At 44.6% G+C, this 19,564-nt stretch overlaps 1 protein-coding gene across 2 annotated transcripts in view; it reads left to right on the plus strand.

The window, feature by feature from the left end:
- The first annotated feature begins 979 nt into the window (after window positions 1-979).
- Window positions 980-19,564, plus strand: part of MPHOSPH8 (M-phase phosphoprotein 8) — a 67,308-nt gene continuing 48,723 nt past the window's right edge. For both annotated transcript variants that reach the window (XM_009426674.5, XM_054664833.2), the window contains exon 1: window positions 980-1,241. The gene's annotated coding sequence lies outside the window, so the exon portion shown is untranslated. The remainder of the gene's footprint in view (window positions 1,242-19,564) is intronic.

Below are 19,564 nucleotides of genomic sequence, written 5' to 3' on the forward strand. Positions count from 1 at the left end.
GGTCACTGCAACCTCCACCTCCGGGGTTCAAGTGATTCTCCTGCCTCAGCCTCCCAAATGGCAGAGATTACAGACGTCCACGACTATGCCCGGCTAATTTTTGCATTTTTAGTAGAAAAGGGGTTTCACCATGTGTTGGTCAGGCTGGTCTCCAACCCCTGACCTCAGGTGATCCGCCCACATCTGCCTCCCAAAGTGCTGGGATCACAGGCGTGAGCCAGCGTGCCCGGCCTGGCTTTAAAAAAAAAAGAAAGAAAAGAAAAAAAACAAAACTGGTAATAAGGGAATTTACTTTCCATCACTACAATTCCAGTTTTTTGTTTTGTGTGTGTGTGTTTTTTTTTTTAGACGGAGTCTCGCTCTGTCGCCCAGGCTGGAGTGTAGTGGTGCAATCTCAGCTCACTGCAACCTCTGTTTCCCGGGTTCCAGCGATTCTCCTGCCTCAGCCTCCGGGGTAGCTGGGATTACAGGCACGCACCACCACGCCCGGCTAATTTTTGTATTTTTAGTAGAGACGGGGTTTCACCATGCTGGCCAGGCTAGTCTTGCACTCCTAACCTCAAGTGATCCGCCCGCCTCAGCCTCCCAAAGTGCTGGGATTACAGGTGTGAGCCACCGCGCCCGGCTAATTCCTGTATTTTCATACTCAACTGTATTTTATATTAGGGCCTTGAATCCCGAGTATAATTTTGTACTCAAATATAATTTATAAATAAGGCCTTAGCCTCCCAACAAGGTCAAACTAGCTAAAAACTTAAGTCCTCCCAACCACTGACATTCCCAGCCCCCAGCCCTCATCCTCAGCCCAGCTGGCTGAGGGTCCGACCTCAGAGAGGGTCTCGGGGAGCCCAGAGGCGGGAAAGTCCCCAGAGGCGCAGGCCCTGCCCCACAGCTTTCCTAGGGCAGGCAGCAGCGCCATGCCAGCTCGCGGGCTAGGCTGGGCGCGCGAACTGGCGGGCTGGGCGCGCCGCGGTCCCGCGCCCACTTCCGCTTCCCATGCGGGGGATGGCGGCAGAGCCGGTGGGCTGCGGCGGCTCCAGGTACCTGCCCGAGCGTAGCACTGCGCAGTCCGCCCCCCGGTCGCAGGGGCGCTCCTGAGCTTCGCGGGGCCGCCTCTAGGGCTGCCTGCGCGGAGAGCCGACCGCGGCCGACGTCGGTGTTAAGTGGCCGCCCCGGCCGGCTACCCGGAGCCAAGAGCAGGCGGCGCAGCCTGAGCGGGACGTGGCCACGCTGGCGCGGCGGTAAGCGCAGACCGACCCGGCGCCTCCAGCTGCGGGGAGCGTGCGGGGCGGAGGGAGCGGGGCACGGGGAGAGCCTCGGCGTCCGGGCGGCGTGACCTTCCCGGGCGGCGGGGGAAGCGGCCGGCGCCGCCGCACACGTGCCGCGGGAACCCTCACCGCCCCGGGGTGGCCCGCCGGGGTCGCCGGAGAATCTTGGGGTCGTCGGCCTCCTTCCCGCAGTGCCCACCTCGTGGGAACTTTTGTCCTCCTTTGCCCTCAAGTCCTATCATTTGGCCGCGGGGCTCCGCGCCGCCGGGGCGCCAGCGCTGGGCAGCACGGAGCCGCTTCTGCATGGAGACTTGCAGGCTGCCAGAGAGTGGGTGGCTGGGCAGGGGCGGCGAGCGTTTAGGGCCGGGCAGAGAAAGTTGGAAGTCGTCTCCCTAACCTGTTCCTTGTGAGGCCCGGGAGAAGACGCGCCTGGCCGGGTCCTTGGCGGCAAAACTGGTTTGCATCTCCACGCTTTACCTAAAGCCCGGGCTCTGGGGACTGGATGGCTAGCTAGCTGGCGGCTCCTGCTGCCCCAGCTTTAGCCAGAAGCTGGGATCTTCCCGCAGCAGTTCGTGTTCCCTGATGGAAAATGAAGCCTCATCTACTGACTCTCCCATCCAAAAAAAAAGTTAATTTCCCGAAGGATCGAGAAGGATGGGTGGTCTGCGCTGTTGTTCCTCAGTCGCACCCTGGTGTAATTTGAGAGAGGGGTCAAAAGCGCTGAAAAGATTATTTTTTTCTATTCCAAGTGCTACAGCAAGCTCATAAATCAATTTTAATTCATGCTGAACAGTCTTGCCTCCTCCAAGCCCTGTGTCTTCTCCGAGCCAGAGCTACACGTATGTGAATTAGTTTTAGCCCAGTCCTTCTGAGTGAATGTTAGTACCCATCATGGTTTTCTATCTTAATCATTTTACTAGTGGCTATTTGTAGAATGAATGAATGAATGAATGAATTTATTTATTGAGACGGAGTTTCGCTCTTGTTGTCCAGGCTGGAGTGCAATGGCGCGATCTTGGCTCACCGCAACCTCTGCTTCCTGGGTTCAAGCGATTCTCCTGCCTCAGCCTCCCGAGAAGCTGGGATTACAGGCATGTGCCACCACGCCTGGCTAATTTTGTATTTTTAGTAGAAATGGGGTTTCTCCATGTTGGTCAGGCTGGTCTCGAACTCCCGACCTCAGGTGATCCACCCGCCTCGGCCTCTCAAAGTGCTGGGATTACAGGTGTTAGCCACTGTGCCCGGCCTATTTGTAGAATTTAATGCGTTTAAGTTTGGTTAACCCAGCGGGGTTGAATTCACATGGACAGAGTGCAATGTGATGTGACTTTCCTTCAAAGTTCAGAAGGAAGTGTCTGTGCCAAAAGAAGTAAGTGCATTGAGGTTTATCTGGGAGGCCACATTGGACTTGCCCCTGTCTGTCTTCTCAGTTGCCTCCGTGATTTTCTTCCCCTAAAATGCATGGTTGGGTGTTTTGTGTTGCTTTTGGCCAGGTTGAAATAGTCAGATTAAGTGTTGATTTGTAGGCACAGACCTGAAAGGACAGGACTTTGAAATGAATCCTCTGTCACTGACTAGTTGTGTGGCCTTGGAGAAGACCTTGTCTTGTTCCAGGCCTCAGTTTGCCTTCTGGAAAAGGATTAGGACCTTGATATACTTTTTTAGGAAGATACCAGATGACCACCACCTTTTCAGCCTAGTAAATGGTCCTGCCTCTCCAGATCTATCAACAGCATATAAATCAGCGTCTTGCACTTCTAACTTAGTTGCTTTATTAAGTACTGTGCCTTTGTTGCCACTGGTTTTAAAATTTTTGTAAATGAAGATGATTGAAATCTGGTCATTGGCAAAATGCTTCAAGAGGTTTAAAAAACTTCTCCACAGCCAGTGTTTTCTGTTGACGTTCAGGATGACATTGGTGTTAGGAAGGCACTTGGTGTTTGTCTCTGATCCAGCAGGAAGGGTCACACAGCTCCTCAGTGTGATGAGGAATAAATTGTTCCTTATTCACAAATAAGTTAATGTAGGGGATTGGTCAGGGTGGTGGGAGAAATTATAAAAATAAACTTATAGGAAATAGACACAAACCTTCTTGGAAGGCCGGGAGGTTTGCATGGCTTCAGTAAAAGATTTGGCTGAAGGCAACTGAATTCTCTTAAAAGCTTAGGGCGTAGATACATAGGAATGTAGAGGAGTTCATCTAAATGGCTTGTTTGCTCATGTGGTCCTAAGACCGACCTTTGGTCCTCTGTGGGTGCAGTACTGCTCTCTACTCGGGAGGTCAGCAATGTTAATTACCCTCTAGTGGTGTTTACTCAAGACCTTTGTCATTAAATCTGTACTGAATAAATGCACAGGGCGCCAGCTTGTCAGGGCTGGTGGCTGCTACAGCTCTTTCTGTGAAGCTGCCTGGACCTCTAGCCTGCTCTTTCAGGGGATGGATACCTGTGTCTGAGTGCATTTCTTCATCTGTCATGCGGCCAGGGTCTGCAGGTCAGACCCAGCAGTCTTTGGCTGATGTCAGCATTCCTAGCATATGTGTGTTTCCAGGGGCTGGCTACCCAGACTGTGGCCCTCAGTGTGCAAAATGTGCATGTGCAGATCTCTTGATCCATTTCTTCTTACTTAGGGAAACTAGGTATCTCAAGAAATTATTTCATGAATCTTGCTTTTGGTGTTGCATATAAAAGCTCATTGGCAAATCCAAGTTCATCTAGATTTTCTGCTGTTATCTTCTAGAAGTTTTCTAGTTTGGCACTTTTCTTTTCTTTTTTTTTTCCCCCAGAGACAGATCCTCCCTCTGTTGCCTAGGCTGGAGTGCAGCGGTACAGTCATGGCTCACCACAGTCTCAAATTCCTGGGCTCAAGCGATCCTCCTGCCTCAGCCTCCCGAGTAGAAGGACGAGAGGCGCATGCCACCACACCTAGATAGTTTTGCACTTTTTACATTTCAGTCTGTGATCGTTTTCATTTGTAAAAGGTGTAAGGTCACAGAACATTTGTGTTTTGTAAAAGGTGTAAGGTCACTTTCCGCCTTTCTCCACACAACCACTTGCAAGCCATTCCCCTTCTACCTTGTGTAAAATCTGGTTTCTTTGACATTCCCTATGTGTTCTCATCGCCCCCATCCACCAGCCACCCAAGACCTCCCTCATTCCTGTGGTTCTTGCCTTCATCTTCAGTGACTTCCAGCATCCTGAGCTATGGCCTGGCCTAATGCCCTGGCTGGTCACTACTAACATTTTTAGAAGTTCTGTTTGTAATGATCTACATATGAGCACTGAAATTAAAAGAAAAAGTGAAGAATTTTTGCCTATATTTGGAAACTTTCCTTTCAATAGGTAATAAGCAGAAAGACAAAGCAAGAGAACTCTGCCTGGGTATTATGAAAAATAAATGTACTGAAGGAGAAGATCTTCCTATTTTAGATTAGTCATAAGGAAGAAATCCAGGAAAACCTCTTCTGCCGTGCTAGCTAGGGAGGAGTGGGGTGACAGTTAAGATGTCTCACGACACTTGCATCCAGACATGGCCAGGTAGACAGAGTGTGGCCCAATCAAAAGGGGCGCCAGCGGCCAGGTGCAGTGACTCATGCCTGTAATCCCAGCACTTTGGGAGGCAGAGGCAGGTGGATCACCTGAGCTTAGGAGTTGGAGACAAGCCTGGGCAGCACAGCAGAAACCCCATCTCTACAAAAAAAAATACAGAAATTAGCCAGGTATGGTGGTGTGTACCTGTAATGCTAGCTACTTGGGAGTCTGAGGCATGACAATCACTTGAACCCAGGAGGTGGATGTTGCAGTGAGCCCAGACTGCACCATGGCACTCCAGCCTGGATGACAGAACAAGACTGTCTCAGAAGAAAGGGACACCAGCTCTAAGCAGCTGATTTGCTTATACCAGGTATCCAGCAAATATCTGCCCTACAGACCAGAACAGTATGAGAGGTCTCAATTCTGGAAAGATATTGCTGGAGTTGGCATTGGAAGCAGAGAAGGCTAATTGTCTTCCTGTGTCAATTCCCAGGATTTGATTCTGGCCAGCCATCCAGCTGGAGTGCACACCCTTGCATCTGGGAGTGGCCATGACACTCATTTCTAGCCAATGGAATGTAAGTAGATTTGATGATTGCAACTTCCAGGTCAGGTCCTCAAAAAGGGAAACAACTTACTTACTGCATCCTCCCACTTTCCTTACCCATGGGCTTTGAGTCACCTCCACCCTGTAGCAGATGGCACACCCTGGTGCAGCTGCAGGCCCCAAGACAAAAGGGTGTCCCTGGATGAAATGGAACAAAAACACCTACTCACCCAGAACCACCTGCCCACTTTCAGGCTGCTAAGTGAGAAAGAAATATGCTTTATCTTGTTTGAGCTACTGCATATTTGGAGTATTTTTGTGACAGCAACTTAGCCAGTATTGTAAAGAAACAGCATTGTATCTGTCTTAAGAGAACGACACCCTAGTGGCACCAACGCTACTCCTCCATTCCTCCCCAGGACTACAGGGAGATAAAGCCCACACTGCAAACCCCATCAGGCCTGAGAATTATACTCAGACCTGAGGCTGGGCAAGGGGAATAGGCAACTGAGCAATTGGTATCATTTCCCATTTTAAACAAATTAAAGAAAAAAAGGCATCTCTCAACCTCACTTTGTCACCTGCCCTTCAGCCGTCACTGGGTTCATTCCTAACCTTTACAAATTTGTCCAGGGTGGCTTATCTTCCTATCTCACCCTGCAGTCTACTCTCTCACTAGTATTATAGCACTATTCCAAAATTCTCATCCAAAGACCACTTTTTTGGGGTTTTTGTTTGTTTGTTTGTTTTTAGAGAGAGACAGGGTCTTGCTTTGTTGCCCAGGCTGGTCTTGAACCCCTGGCTTCAAGTGATCCTCCTGCCTCAGCCTCTGAAAGTGTTGGGATTACAGGTGTGAGCCACCACACCTGCTCCAAAAACCATTTTTTAGTCCTTATCTTTCTATACCTCTCAAAAGCTTTTTTTTTTTTAATTTTTTTTTATTTTTAGAAACAGGTCTTGCCCTGTCACCCAGGCTAGAGTGCAGTGGCACGATCATAGCTCACTGTATAGTCTTGAACTCCTGAACTCAAGTGATCCTCCCACCTGAGCCTCTCAAAGCACTGTGATTACAGGTGTACCACCATACCCGGCTAATTTTTTTTTTTTAAAAGAGGGGGTCTTGCTATGTTGTCCAGTCTGGTCTTGTACTCCTGGCCTCAAATGATCCTCCCACCTTGGCCTCCCAAAGTGCTGGGATTACAAGTGTGGGCCACCACACTTGGACTCAATAGCTTTCTGTATTCTTAATCATATAAGTATATAGATTGGTGATTTTTCACAAATTGAACACAAGAAACTGACGTCCAAGTCAAGAAATAAAACCCCACACCCCAGAAGCCTCCTTCCCACTTCCTTCCAACCATGCCTGTTTGTGTACTTGGTATTAGTGGAATCACACAGTATGTGGTTGCTTGTGTCCAGCATATTTTGCTTAACATTGTGTTTCTGCCATTCAGCCACGTCAGGAAACCACCCCCGATACCCACCACAGAATGAGTAATTACATTGATATCCATGTGTACCAAGTGTCAGTTCAGGGCTGTCCTGAATGGCGTGCTCTAAGCAATATTCTAGCGCAATGCCTGTGACTTTACTGCGCACGCCCACTGTTCCTTCCTCCTCCATTCTGCCTTTGTTTTTGCCTCCAATTTGGGCAGTCATTCCCAGGCTCATTTGCAGGCCCTTCCTCTGCCATTTCCTAAGTGATGGCAGGGCTCAGGATCGCAAGCCATTTTCTAACTCTACATTCTTTTCTGGTGTCCTCATCCCCTCATGGATTAATTGTCATCAACAGGTTGGTTGTTTTCTAATCTTATCTCAAGTCCAGATCTCTCTCTTGAGCTCCTCTTGGCCCAAATATCCGTTTGGGCATTCTGTTATTTCCTTTTTTCTTTTTTCAATTATGGTAAAAAAAAAAAAAAAAAAAAAAAAAAGACATAAAATTTAGCATTTTAACCACTGCGCCCAGCCTAGCTTTACCATTTTTAAGTATACAGTTCAGCAGTGCTAAGTATATGCACATTGTTGTATAATAGATCCCTAGAACTTTTCATCTTGAAAAAAGAAACTTTATTCCTATTAAATATCAACTGCCAACCGATGCCGTGGCTCACGACTGTAATCGCAGCACTTTGGGAGGCCGAGGCAGGCGGATCACTTGAGGCCAGGAGTTCGAGACCAGCCTGGCTAACGTGGTGAAACCCTGTCTCTACCAAAAATATAAAAATTAGCTGGGCATGGTGGCACGTCCTGTAATCCCAGCTACTCGGAGGCTGAGGCAAGAGAATTGCTTGAACCCCGGAGGCAGAGGTCTCAGTGAGCCAAGATCGCACCACTGCACTCCAGCCTGGGCGACAGAGCAAGACTGTCTCAAAAAAAAAAAAAAAAAAAAAATCTACTGCCCATCTCTTCCTTTCTCTCAGCCCTGGAAACCACCATTCTACTTTCCATTTCAATGGGTTTGACTACGTTAGATACTTCATATGAGTGGGGTCATGCAGTATTTGTATTTTGTGGCTGCATTATTTCACTCAGTGTAGTGTCCTAGATGTCCATCCATGTGTACCAAATGTCAGAATTTCCTATCTTTTCAAGGCTGTATTATATAACATTGTATGTCTATTTCACATTCTGTTTATTTGTTCATTTGTGGACAGACATTTCATTTGCTTCTACCTCTTGGCTATTGTGAATAATGCTACTATCAACGTGGGTGTGTAAATATCTCTTTGAGATCCTGCTTTGAATTCTTTTGGGTGTTTTGTTTTTGGTTTGTTGTTGTTGTTGTTGTTGTTTTGAGACGGAGTTGTCACCCAGGCTGGAGTGCAGAGGCGTGATCTCGGCTTACTGCAACATCCGCCTCCCGGGTTCTAGTGATTCTCCTGCCTCAGCCTCCCAAGTAGCTGGGATTAAAGGCACGCACCACCACACCTGGCTAATTTTTGTATTTTTAGTAGAGATGGGGTTTCGCAATGTTGGCTAGGCTGGTCTCGAACTCCTGGTCTCAGGTGATCTGCCTGCCTTGGCCTCCCAAACTGCTGGGGTTACAGGTGTGAGTGACCATGCCTGGCCTGTTTGTTTGATTTTTGCTCTCTTAACCTTATCATCCAGCAGAGGATGAATTCTTTTGTTTAAGGATTGTTGGATATGATAATATTTCTAATTTTTTGAGGAATCTCCACACTGATTTCTATAGTAGTTGCACCATTTTATACTCCTACCAGCAGTGCACAAGGATTCCAGTTTCTCCACATACTTGCCACTTGTTATTTTCTGGCTTTTAATTTTTTATAGTGGCCCATCCTAATGAGTGTAAGGTATTTCATTGTGATTTTGATTTACATTTCTCTAGTGATTACTGATGTTAAAACATCTTTTCGTATGCTTCTTGGCCATTTGTACATCTTCTCAAAAGAAATGTCTTCGTCTTTTGCTCTTTTTAAAATCAGGTTATTTGGTTTTTGTTGTTCAGTGGTAGGAGTTCTTTGTATCTTCTGGATACTAAACCCTTATCATAAATATAATTTAAATAGTTCCTTCCAGTCTGTATGTTGCCTTTAATTTGTTGATTATTTCCTTTGCTATACAGAAATTTTTGAGTTTCGTGTGGCCTCATTTGTCTGTTTTTGCTTTTGTTGCCTATGCTTTTGGTATCATAGCCAAGAAACCATTGCCAAATCCAATGTCATGAAGATTTCCCCGTTTTCTTCCAGGAGTTTTAGAGTTTTCCATCTTTCATTTAGATCTTTTATTTTTTGAGTCAGAGTTTCACTCTTATTGCCCTGGCTGAAGTGCATGGCGTGATCTCGGCTCACTGCAACCTCTGCCTCCTGGGTGCAAGCAATTCTCGTGCCTCAGCCTCCCAAGTAGCTGGGATTACAGGCATGCGCCACCACGCCTGGCTAATTTTTGTATTATTAGTAGAGTCGGGGTTTATCCCTGTTGGTCAGGCTGGTCTCGAACTCCCAACCTCAGGTAATCAGCCTGCCTTGGCCTCCCAAAGTGCTGGGATTACAGGCGTGAGCCACCACACCTAGCCTCATTTAGATCTTTAATCCATTTTTAGCTAATTTTTTTTTGAGATGGAGTCTCTCTCTGTCACCCAGGCTGGAGTGCAGTGGCATGATCTCAGCTCACTGCAACCTCTGCCTCCCGGGTTCAGGTGATTCTCCTGTCTCAGCCTCCTGAGAGGCTGAGTGATGTTCCCCTTCCTGTGTCTATCTGGTATTACAGGCGTGTGCCACCATGCCCTGCTAATTTTTGTATTTTTAGTAGAGACAGGGTTTCACCATGTTGCCCAGGCTGGTCTCAAATTCCTGACCTCAAGTGATCCACCCGCCTTGGCCTCCCAAAGTGCTGGGATTATAGGCATGAGCCACCATTCCCAGCTCATTTTTAGCTAATTTTTTATATGCTGGAAGGAAAAGATCCAACTTCATTTTTTTTGATTTTAGATATCCAGTTTTCCAGCAGTGTTTGTTGAAGAAACTGTCCTTTCTCCATCGTGTGGTCTACTCACCCTTGTTGAAGATCATTTTACCACGTACATGAGAGTTTATTTCTGGGCTCTTTATTCTGTGCCATTGGTCTATATGTCTATATTTAAGCAAGGATCACAGTGTCTTCATTACTGTTCCTTTCTAATATGTTTTGAAATCAGAAAGTGTGAGGCCTCCATTTTTGTTCTTTTTCAAGATTGTGTTGGCTATTCAAGGTCCTTTGCAATTCAATATGAATTTTAGGATCTTTTTTTTCTATTCCTGCAAAAAAGGCCCCTGGAATTTTGATAGGGATTGTACCGAACTGTAGATCACTTTGGGTTGTATGGACATTTTAACAATATAAAATCTTCCAATCCATGAACATGGAATGTTTTTCCATTTATTTTTGTCTTCTTTCATTTCTTTCAGCAATGTCCTGTAGTTTTCAGTGTATAAGTCTTTCACCTCCTTGGTTAAGTTTATTCCTAAGACTTTTATTTTATTTTATTTTATTTTCTTTTATAAGAGAGAGTCTTACTCTGTCCCCCAGGCTGGAGTGGAGTGGCATGATGTCGTCTCACTGCAAACTCTGCCTCCTGGGTTCAAGTGATTCTCCTGCTTCAGCCTCCCAAGTAGCTGGGATTACAGGTGTGTGCCCTGGCTAACTTTTTTTTGTATTTTTAGTAGAGATGGGGTTTCGCCATGTTGGCCGCGCTGGTCTTGAACCCCTGGCCTCAAGTGATCTGCCCGCCTCAGCCTCCCACAGTGCTGGGATTACGGGCGTGAGCCACCGCACCTGGCCAAGAATTTTATTTTTAAATGAAAAATCAAATTTGTATATACTTGTTGTATACATGTTGTTTTGAAATATGTATACAATGTGGAATGGCTAAATTGAGCTAAATAACATATGCATTACCACACCTACTTATCCTTTTTTTGGTGTGGTGAGAACACAAAATCTACTCTTTTAGCAATTGGTTTCAAGAATACAATACATTTTTTTTCTATGTCTTTTTTTTTTTTATACTTTAAGTTCTAGGGTACATGTGCACAATGTGCAGGTTTGTTACATATGTATACATGTGCCATGTTGGTGTGCTGTACCCTTTAACTCGTCATTTACATTAGGTATATCTCCTAATGCTATCCCTCCCCCCTTCCCCCAACCCCATGACAGGCCCCGGAGCGTGATGTTCCCCTTCCTGTGTCCAAGTGTTCTCATTGTTCAATTCCCACCTATGAGTGAGAACATGCGGTGTTTGGTTTTTTGTCCTTGCAATAGTTTGCTGAGAATGATGGTTTCCAGCTTCGTCCATGTCCCTACAAAGGACATGAACTCATCATTTTTTATGGCTGCATAGTATTCCATGGTGTATATGTGCCACATTTTCTTAATCCAGTCTATCATTGTTGGACATTTGGGTTGGTTCCAAGTCTTTGCTATTGTGAATAGTGCCGCAGTAAACATACGTGTGCATGTGTCTTTATAGCAGCGTGATTTATAATCCTTTGGGTATATACCCAGTAATGGGATGGCTGGGTCAAATGGTATTTCTAGTTCTAGATCCTTGAGGAATCGCCACACTGTCTTCCACAATGGTTGAACTAGTTTACAGTCCCACCAACAGTGTAAAAGTGTTGCTATTTCTCCACATCCTCTCCAGCACCTGTTGTTTCCTGACTTTTTAATGATCACCATTCTAACTGGTGTGAGATGGTATCTCATTGTGGTTTTGATTTGCATTTCTCTGATGGCCAGTGATGATGAGCATTTTTTCATGTGTCTTTTGGCTGCATAAATGTCTTCTTTCGAGAAGTGTCTGTTCATATCCTTTGCCCACTTGTCGATGGGGTTGTTTTTTTCTTGTAAATTTGTTTGAGTTCATTGTAGATTCTGGATATTAGCCCTTTGTCAGATGAGTAGATTGCAAAAATTTTCTCCCATTCTGTAGGTTGCCTGTTCACTCTGATGAAAGTTTCTTTTGTTGTGCAGAAGCTCTTTAGTTTAATTAGATCCCATTTGTCAATTTTGGCTTTTCTTGCCGTGGCTTTTGGTGTTTTAGACATGAAGTCCTTGCCCATGCCTATGTCCTGAATGGTAATGCCTAGGTTTTCTTCTAGGGTTTTTATGGTTTTAGGTCTAACATTTAAGTCTTTAATCCATCTTGAATTAATTTTTGTATAAGGTATAAAGAAGGGATCCAGTTTCAGCTTTCTACCTATGGCTAGCCAGTTTTCCCAGCACCATTTATTAAATAGGGAATCCTTTCCCCATTTTTTGTTTTTGTCAGGTTTGTCAAAGATCAGATGGTTGTAGATGTGTGGTATTATTTCTGAGGGCTCTGTTCTGTTCCATTGGTCTATATCTCTGTTTTGGTACCAGTACCATGCTGTTTTGGTTACTGTAGCCTTGCAGTATAGTTTGAAGTCAGGTAGCGTGATTCCTCCAGCTTTGTTCTTTTGGCTTAGGATTGTCTTGGCAATGAGGGCTCTTTTTTGGTTCCATATGAACTTTAAAGTAGTTTTTTCCAATTCTGTGAAGAAAGTTCATTGGTAGCTTGATGGGGATGGCATTGAATCTATAAATTACCTTGGGCAGTATGGCCATTTTTACAATATTGATTCTTCCTATCCATGAGCATGGAATATTCTTCCATTTGTTTGTGTCCTCTTTTATTTTGTTGAACAGGGGTTTGTAGTGCTCCTTGAAGAGGTCCTTCACGTCCCTTGTAAGTTGGATTCCTAGGTATTTTATTCTCTTTGAAGCAATTGTGAATGGGAGTTCACCCATGATTTGGCTCTCTGTCTGTTATTGGTGTATAAGAATGCTTGTGATTTTTGCACATTGATTTTGTATCCTGAGACTTTGCTGAAGTTGCTTATCAGCTTAAGAAGATTTTGGGCTGAGACGATGGGGTTTTTTAGATATACAATCATGTCATCTGCAAACAGGGATAATTTGACTTCCTCTTTTCCTAATTGAATACCCTTTATTTCTTTCTCCTGCCTGATTGCCCTGGCCAGAACTTCCAACACTGTGTTGAATAGGAGTGGTGAGAGAGGGCATCCCTGTCTTGTGCCAGTTTTCAAAGGGAATGCTTCCAGTTTTTGCCCATTCAGTATGATATTGGCTGTGGGTTTGTCATAGATAGCTCTTATTATTTTGAGATACGTCCCATCAATACCTAATTTATTGAGAGTTTTTACCATGAAGGGCTGTTGAATTTTGTCAAAGGCCTTTTCTGCATCTATTGAGATAATCATGTGGTTTTTGTCATTGGTTCTGTTTATATGCTGGATTACATTTATTGATTTGTGTATGTTGAACCAGCCTTGCATCCCAGGGATGAAGCCCACTTGATCATGGTGGATACGCTTTTTGATGTGCTGCTGGATTCGGTTTGCCAGTATTGTATTGAGGATTTTTGCATTGATGTTCATCAGGGATATTGGTCTAAAATTCTCTTTTTTTTGTTGTGTCTCTGCCAGGCTTTGGTATCAGGATGATCCTGGCCTCATAAAATGAGTTAGGGAGGATTCCCTCTTTTTCTATTGATTGGAATAATTTCAGAAGGAATGGTACCAGCTCCTCCTTGTACCTCTGGTAGAATTCGGCTGTGAATCCATCTGATCCTGGACTCTTTTTGGTTGGTAAGCTATTAATTATTGCCTCAATTTCAGATCCTGTTACTGGTCTATTCAGAGATTCAGCTTCTTCCTGGTTTAGTCTTGGGAGGGTGTATGTGTCGAGGAATTTATCCATTTCTTCCAGATTTTCTAGTTTATTTGCATAGAGGTGTTTATAGTATTCTCTGATGATAGTTTGTATTTGTGTGGGATCGGTGGTGATATCCCCTTTATCATTTTTTATTGCGTCTATTTGATTCTTCTCTCTTTTCTTCTTTATTAGTCTTGCTAGCAGTCTATCAATGTTGTTGATCTTTTCACAAAACCAGCTCCTGGATTCATTGATTTTTTGAAGGGTTTTTTGTGTCTCTGTCTCCTTCAGTTCTGCTCTGATCTTAGTTATTTCTTGCCTTCTGCTAGCTTTTGAATGTGTTTGCTCTTGCTTCACTAATTCTTTTAATTGTGATGTTAGGGTGTCAATTTTAGATCTTTCCTGCTTTCTCTTGTGGGCATTTAGTGCTATAAATTTCCCTCTACACACTGCTTTGAATGTGTCCCAGAGATTCTGGTATGTTGTGTCTATGTTCTCGTTGGTTTCAAAGAACGTCTTTATTTCTGCCTTTATTTTGTTATGTACGTGGTAGTCATTCAGGAGCAGGTTGTTCAGTTTCCATGCAGTTGAGTGGTTTTGAGTGAGTTTCTTAATCCTGAGTTCTAGTTTGATTGCACTGTGGTCTGAGACACAGTTTGTTATAATTTCTGTTATTTTACATTTGCTGAGGAGTGCTTTACTTCCAACTATGTGGTCAATTTTGGAATAGGTGTGGTGTGGTGCTGAGAAGAATGTATATTCTGTTGATTTGGGGTGGAGAGTTCTGTAGATGTCTATTAGTTCGGCTTGGTGCAGATCTGAGTTCAATTCCTGGATATCCTTGTTAACTTTCTGTCTCATTGATCTGTCTAATGTTGACAGTGGGGTGTTAAAGTCTCTCATGATTATTGTGTGGGAGTCTAAGTCTCTTTGTAGGTCTCTAAGGACTTGCTTTATGAATCTGGGTGCTCCTGTATTGGGTGCATATATATTTAGGATAGTTAGCTCTTCTTGTTGAATTGATCCCTTTACCATTATGTAATGGCCTTCTTTGTCTCTTTTGATCTTTGTTGGTTTAAAGTCTGTTTTATCAGAGACTAGGATTGCAATCCCTGCCTTTTTTTGTTTTCCATTTGCTTGGTAGATCTTCCTCCATCCCTTTATTTTGAGCCTATGTGTGTCTGCGCACGTGAGATGGGTTTCCTGAATACAGCACACTGATGGGTCTTGACTCTTTATCCAATTTGCCAGTCTGTGTCTTTTAATTGGAGCATTTAGCCCATTTACATTTAAGGTTAATATTGTTATGTGTGAATTTGATCCTGTCATTATGATGTTAGCTGGTTATTTTGCTCGTTAGTTGATGCAGTTTCTTCCCAGTCTCGATGGTCTTTACAATTTGGCATGTTTTTGCAGTGGCTGGTACCGGTTGTTCCTTTCCATGTTTAGTGCTTCCTTCAGGAGCTCTTGTAGAGCAGGCCTGGTGGTGACAAAATCTCTCAGCATTTGCTTGTCTGTAAAGGATTTTATTTCTCCTTCACTTCTGAAGCTTAGTTTGGCTGGACATGAAATTCTGGGTTGAAAATTCTTTTCTTTAAGAATGTTGAATATTGGCCCCCACTCTCTTCTGACTTGTAGAATTTCTGCCGAGAGATCAGCTGTTAGTCCGATGGGCTTCCCTTTGTGGGTAACCTGACCTTTCTCTCTGGCTCCCCTTAACATTTTCTCCTTCATTTCAAGTTTGGTGAATCTGAAAATTATGTGTGTTGGAGTTGCTCTTCTTGAGGAGTATCTTTGTGGCGTTCTCTGTATTTCCTGAATCTGAATGTTGGCTTGCCTTGCTAGACTGGGGAAGTTCTCCTGGATAATATCCTGCAGAGTGTTTTCCAGCTTGGTTCCATTCTCCCTGTCACTTTCAGGTACACCAATGAGACGTAGATTTGGTCTTTTCACATAGTCCCATATTTCTTGGAGGCTTTGTTTGTTTCTTTTTATTCTTTTTTCTCTAAACTTCTCTCTTCATTTCATTCATTTGATCTTCCATCACTGATACCCTTTCTTGCAGTTGATTGAATCAGCTACTGAGGCTTGTGCATTCGTCACGTAGTTCTCGTGCCTTGGTTTTCAGCTCCATCAGGTCCTTTAAGGACTTCTCTGCATTGGTTATTCTAGTTAGCCATTTGTCTAATCCTTTTTCAAGGTTTTTAACTTCTTTGCTATGGGTTTGAACTTCCTCCTTTAGCTCAGAGTAGTTTGATCGTCTGAAGCCTTCTCTCAACTTGTCAAAGTCATTCTCCATCCAGCTTTGTTCCATTGCTGGTGAGGAGCTGCGTTCCTTTGGAGGAGGAGAGGAGCTCTGATTTTTAGATTTTTCAGTTTTTCTGCTCTGTTTTTTCCCCATCTTTGTGGTTTTATCTACTTTTGGTCTTTGATGATGGTGACATACAGATGGGGTTTTGGTGTGGATGTCCTTTCTGTTTGTTAGTTTTCCTTCTAACAGTCAGGACCCTCAGCTGCAGGTCTGTTGGAGTTTGCCAGAGGTCCACTCCAGACCCTGTTTGCCTGGGTATCAGCAGCGGAGGCTGCAGAACAGTGGATATTGGTGAACAGCAAATGTTGCTGCCTGATCGTTCCTCTGAAAGTTTTGTCTCAGAGGAGTACCCGGCTGTGTGAGGTGTCAGTCTGCCCCTACTGGGGGGTGCCTCCCAGTTAGGCTACTCGGGGGTCAGGGACCCACTTGAGGAGGCAGTCTCTCCGTTCTCAGATCTCCAGCTGCGTGTGGGGAGAACCACTACTCTCTTCAAAGCTGTCAGACAGGGACATTTAAGTCTGCAGAGGTTTCTGCTGCCTTTTGTTTGGCTATGCCCTGCCTCCAGAGGTGGAGTCTACAGATGCAGGCAGGTCTCCTTGAGCTGCAGTGGGCTCCACCCAGTTTGAGCTTCCCGGCTGCTTTGTTTACCTCCTCAAGCCTCAGCAATGGCGGGCGCCTCTCCCCCAGCCTCGATGCCACCTTGCAGTTCAATCTCAGATTGCTGTGCTAGCAATGAGTGAGGCTCCGTTGGCGTAGGACCCTCCAAGCCATGCGCAGGATATAATCTCCTGGTGTGCCGTTTGCTAAGACTGTCGGAAAAGCGCAGTATTAGGGTGGGAGTGACCCGATTTTCCAGGTGCCGTCCGTCACCCCTAGGAAAGGGAATTCCCCTACCCCTTGCACTTCCTGGGTGAGGCAATGCCTCGCCCTGCTTCCGCTCAGGCTCGGTGCACTGCACCCAGTGTCCCGCACCCACTGTCCTGCACCCACTGTCGGACAGTCCCCAGTGAGATGCACCCAGTACCTCAGTTGGAAATGCAGAAGTCATTCGTCTTCTGCATTGCTCATGTTGGGAGCTGCAGACTGGAGCTGTTCGTATTCGGCCATCTTGGCTCCACCTCAGTCACTTTTCTTTTGTTGCTTTCAAAATTCTCTTTGCAATTTTGACAATATGTGATTATAGTATGACTCTATATAGGTTTCGCTGAGATTATTTTTATTGGAGTTTGTTGAGCTTTTTGAATTTGTATGGCAATTTCTTTCCTCAAATTTGGGAAATTTGGGGTCTGATATGGGTTGGCTGTGTCTCACCCAAATCTCATCTTGAATTGTAACTCTCACAATTCCCATGTGTTGTGGGAGGAACCTGGTGGAGGTGATTGAATTATAAGGGTGGGTCTTTCCTGTGCTGTTCTCATGATAGTGAGTGAGTCTCATGAGATCTGATGGTTTTTAAAAAAACAGGAGTTTTCCTGCACAAGCTCTCTTCTCTTGTCTGCTACAATGTGAGATGTGCCTTTCACCTTTCGCCATGATTGTGAGGTCTCCCCAGCCACATGGAACTGTAAGTCCAATATATCTCTTTCTTTTTTAAACTGCCCAGCCTCAGGTATGTCTTTATCAGCAGCATGAAAACAGACTAATACAGGGTCATTATTTCTTCAAGTAGGATCTCAACGCTGTCTCTCTTCTATGGGATATCCGTAGTCCATATGTTGTTTCATTTGATGGTGTCCCATAAGCTCCTTAAGTTCCCTTCATTTTTCTTCATTTTTTTCCCTCTGACTCAATAATTTCAAATGAACTGTTTTCAAAGTTACTGACTCTTTCTTCTCTTTGATCAAGTATGAACCCTCCAGTCAATTTTTCCATTCAGTTATTATATTCTTCAGCTCCATTCAAAGTTACTGACTCTTTCTTCTCTTTGATCAAGTATGAACCCTCCAGTCAATTTTTCCATTCAGTTATTATATTCTTCAGCTCCAGAATTTTCATTTGGTTCTTTTCTATAGTTTCTGTCTCTTTGTTGATACCCTCATTTTGTACATGCATTGTTTTCCTGATTTTGTTTTGTGGTGTATGTTCTCTTTTAGCTCATTAAGCATCTTTAGGATGATTATTTTGGATTATTTGTCAGGTAATTAAGAGATCTCCATATCTTTAGGGTCAGTTTCTAGAGATTTATTGTATTTATTTGGGCCATGTTTCTCTGCTTCTTTGTATGCTTGCAATCTTTTTTTAAGCGTTGGGCATTTCAGGCTGGCTTTATACAGGGTAAGACCTTCACCAGTCAACCCGCTAGAGATTCTAGGGCTTTTTCTAACTTCTTTTTGGCAATAAGTCTTTTCTGGGCTGTGGATATAGTTCCTCAAAGGTTTGCTTGCCTCTTTTCTGCAGCCCATAATCTCTTGCTCCCCTTGGTGTCTGTCTGTGGTACTACAGTCTTATTGTTGCCATAACAAGCTGTGGCACTCACCTTTGATCTCAGTGACCCCAGCCTGGCATTTAAACCGCTGTTTCCATCAGCACTCCAAGTCAGGAGAGATAGAAATCTGCTCCTTGGGCGAACTGTCAAAAGGGCTGCGCATTGGACTCATGGTTGGTTCCCTTCTCTTTTTCTCTCTTGAGGGAGAAGAGGATTGGAAATTTTCTTCCAATTATACCACAATGTGCTAGGGATAATAGGTAGGGTGACAAATAATCTCTCCTTGGTCACACTTTAGTCAGATTCCTCTGAACCCTCTACTTAACCAGGACTTGACCTTTGAGCTCCTGTATTCATCTTTGCATCACAAAACTGTTTCTTGCAGTTTTAGCAAGAATCCTCCACTCTTGACATCTAATCAAATTCATCATCCTCCACCATCCTCCAGATGACATTCGATCATCCTGGTCTGCCTTCAGCAAGAATCCTGTCAAATCAGTTTTACCAGAATGTCACCCTTCCCTTGACGTTGCCTCTTAGTAATTTTCCATCCAATGCCCACCTCTACCCCCACCCCACCACCACCCTGCACTCTGCTCTTTGACTGTAAATCCCCACTTGTCTTGCTGTAACTATGACAATTGTCCTTGCTGTTCTCTACCAGTGGCAAGTAAAATGCCACACCGTTTCCTACCTGTTTCATTGCATCTCTTGGCTTTGTGCACCTTTGGGTACTGCAAACTCTCAACTGGTTTTTGGAGTTCTCAGAAAGGCAATTTTGTCCATATGATGTTGTTAAGTTGATGTCTCTATGGGAGAATGAGGGTCTGGGGTTTCCTATTCTCCATCTTGCTTATATCACTCAGCACACTGTTACTTCATAAGTACATCAAAACTGGACTTTTTTGTTTTGTTTTTTTGGAGATGGAGTCTCACTCTGTTGCCCAGGCTGGAGTGGAGTGATGCGATCTCGGCTCACGGCAACCTCCACCTCTTGGGTTCAAGCAATTCTCCTGCCTCAGCCTCCCAAGTAGCTGGTATTACAGGCGCACGCCATCATGCCTGGGTAATTTTTGTATTTTTAGTAGAAACGGGGTTTCACCATGTTAGCCAGGCCGATCTCAAACTCCTGACCTCAGGTGATCCACCTACCTGGGGCCTTCCAAAGTGCTGGGATTACAGGCGTGAGCCACCACGCCCGGCCCAAAACTGGACTTTTTTGATCTTCCTCTCCAAAACCTGCTTTACCACGGTGTTCCTTAAACAACAGAAAGACAA

This window comes from Pan troglodytes, chromosome 14 (assembly GCF_028858775.2).
Source record: "Pan troglodytes isolate AG18354 chromosome 14, NHGRI_mPanTro3-v2.0_pri, whole genome shotgun sequence".
NCBI classification, from domain to species: Eukaryota; Metazoa; Chordata; class Mammalia; order Primates; family Hominidae; genus Pan; species Pan troglodytes.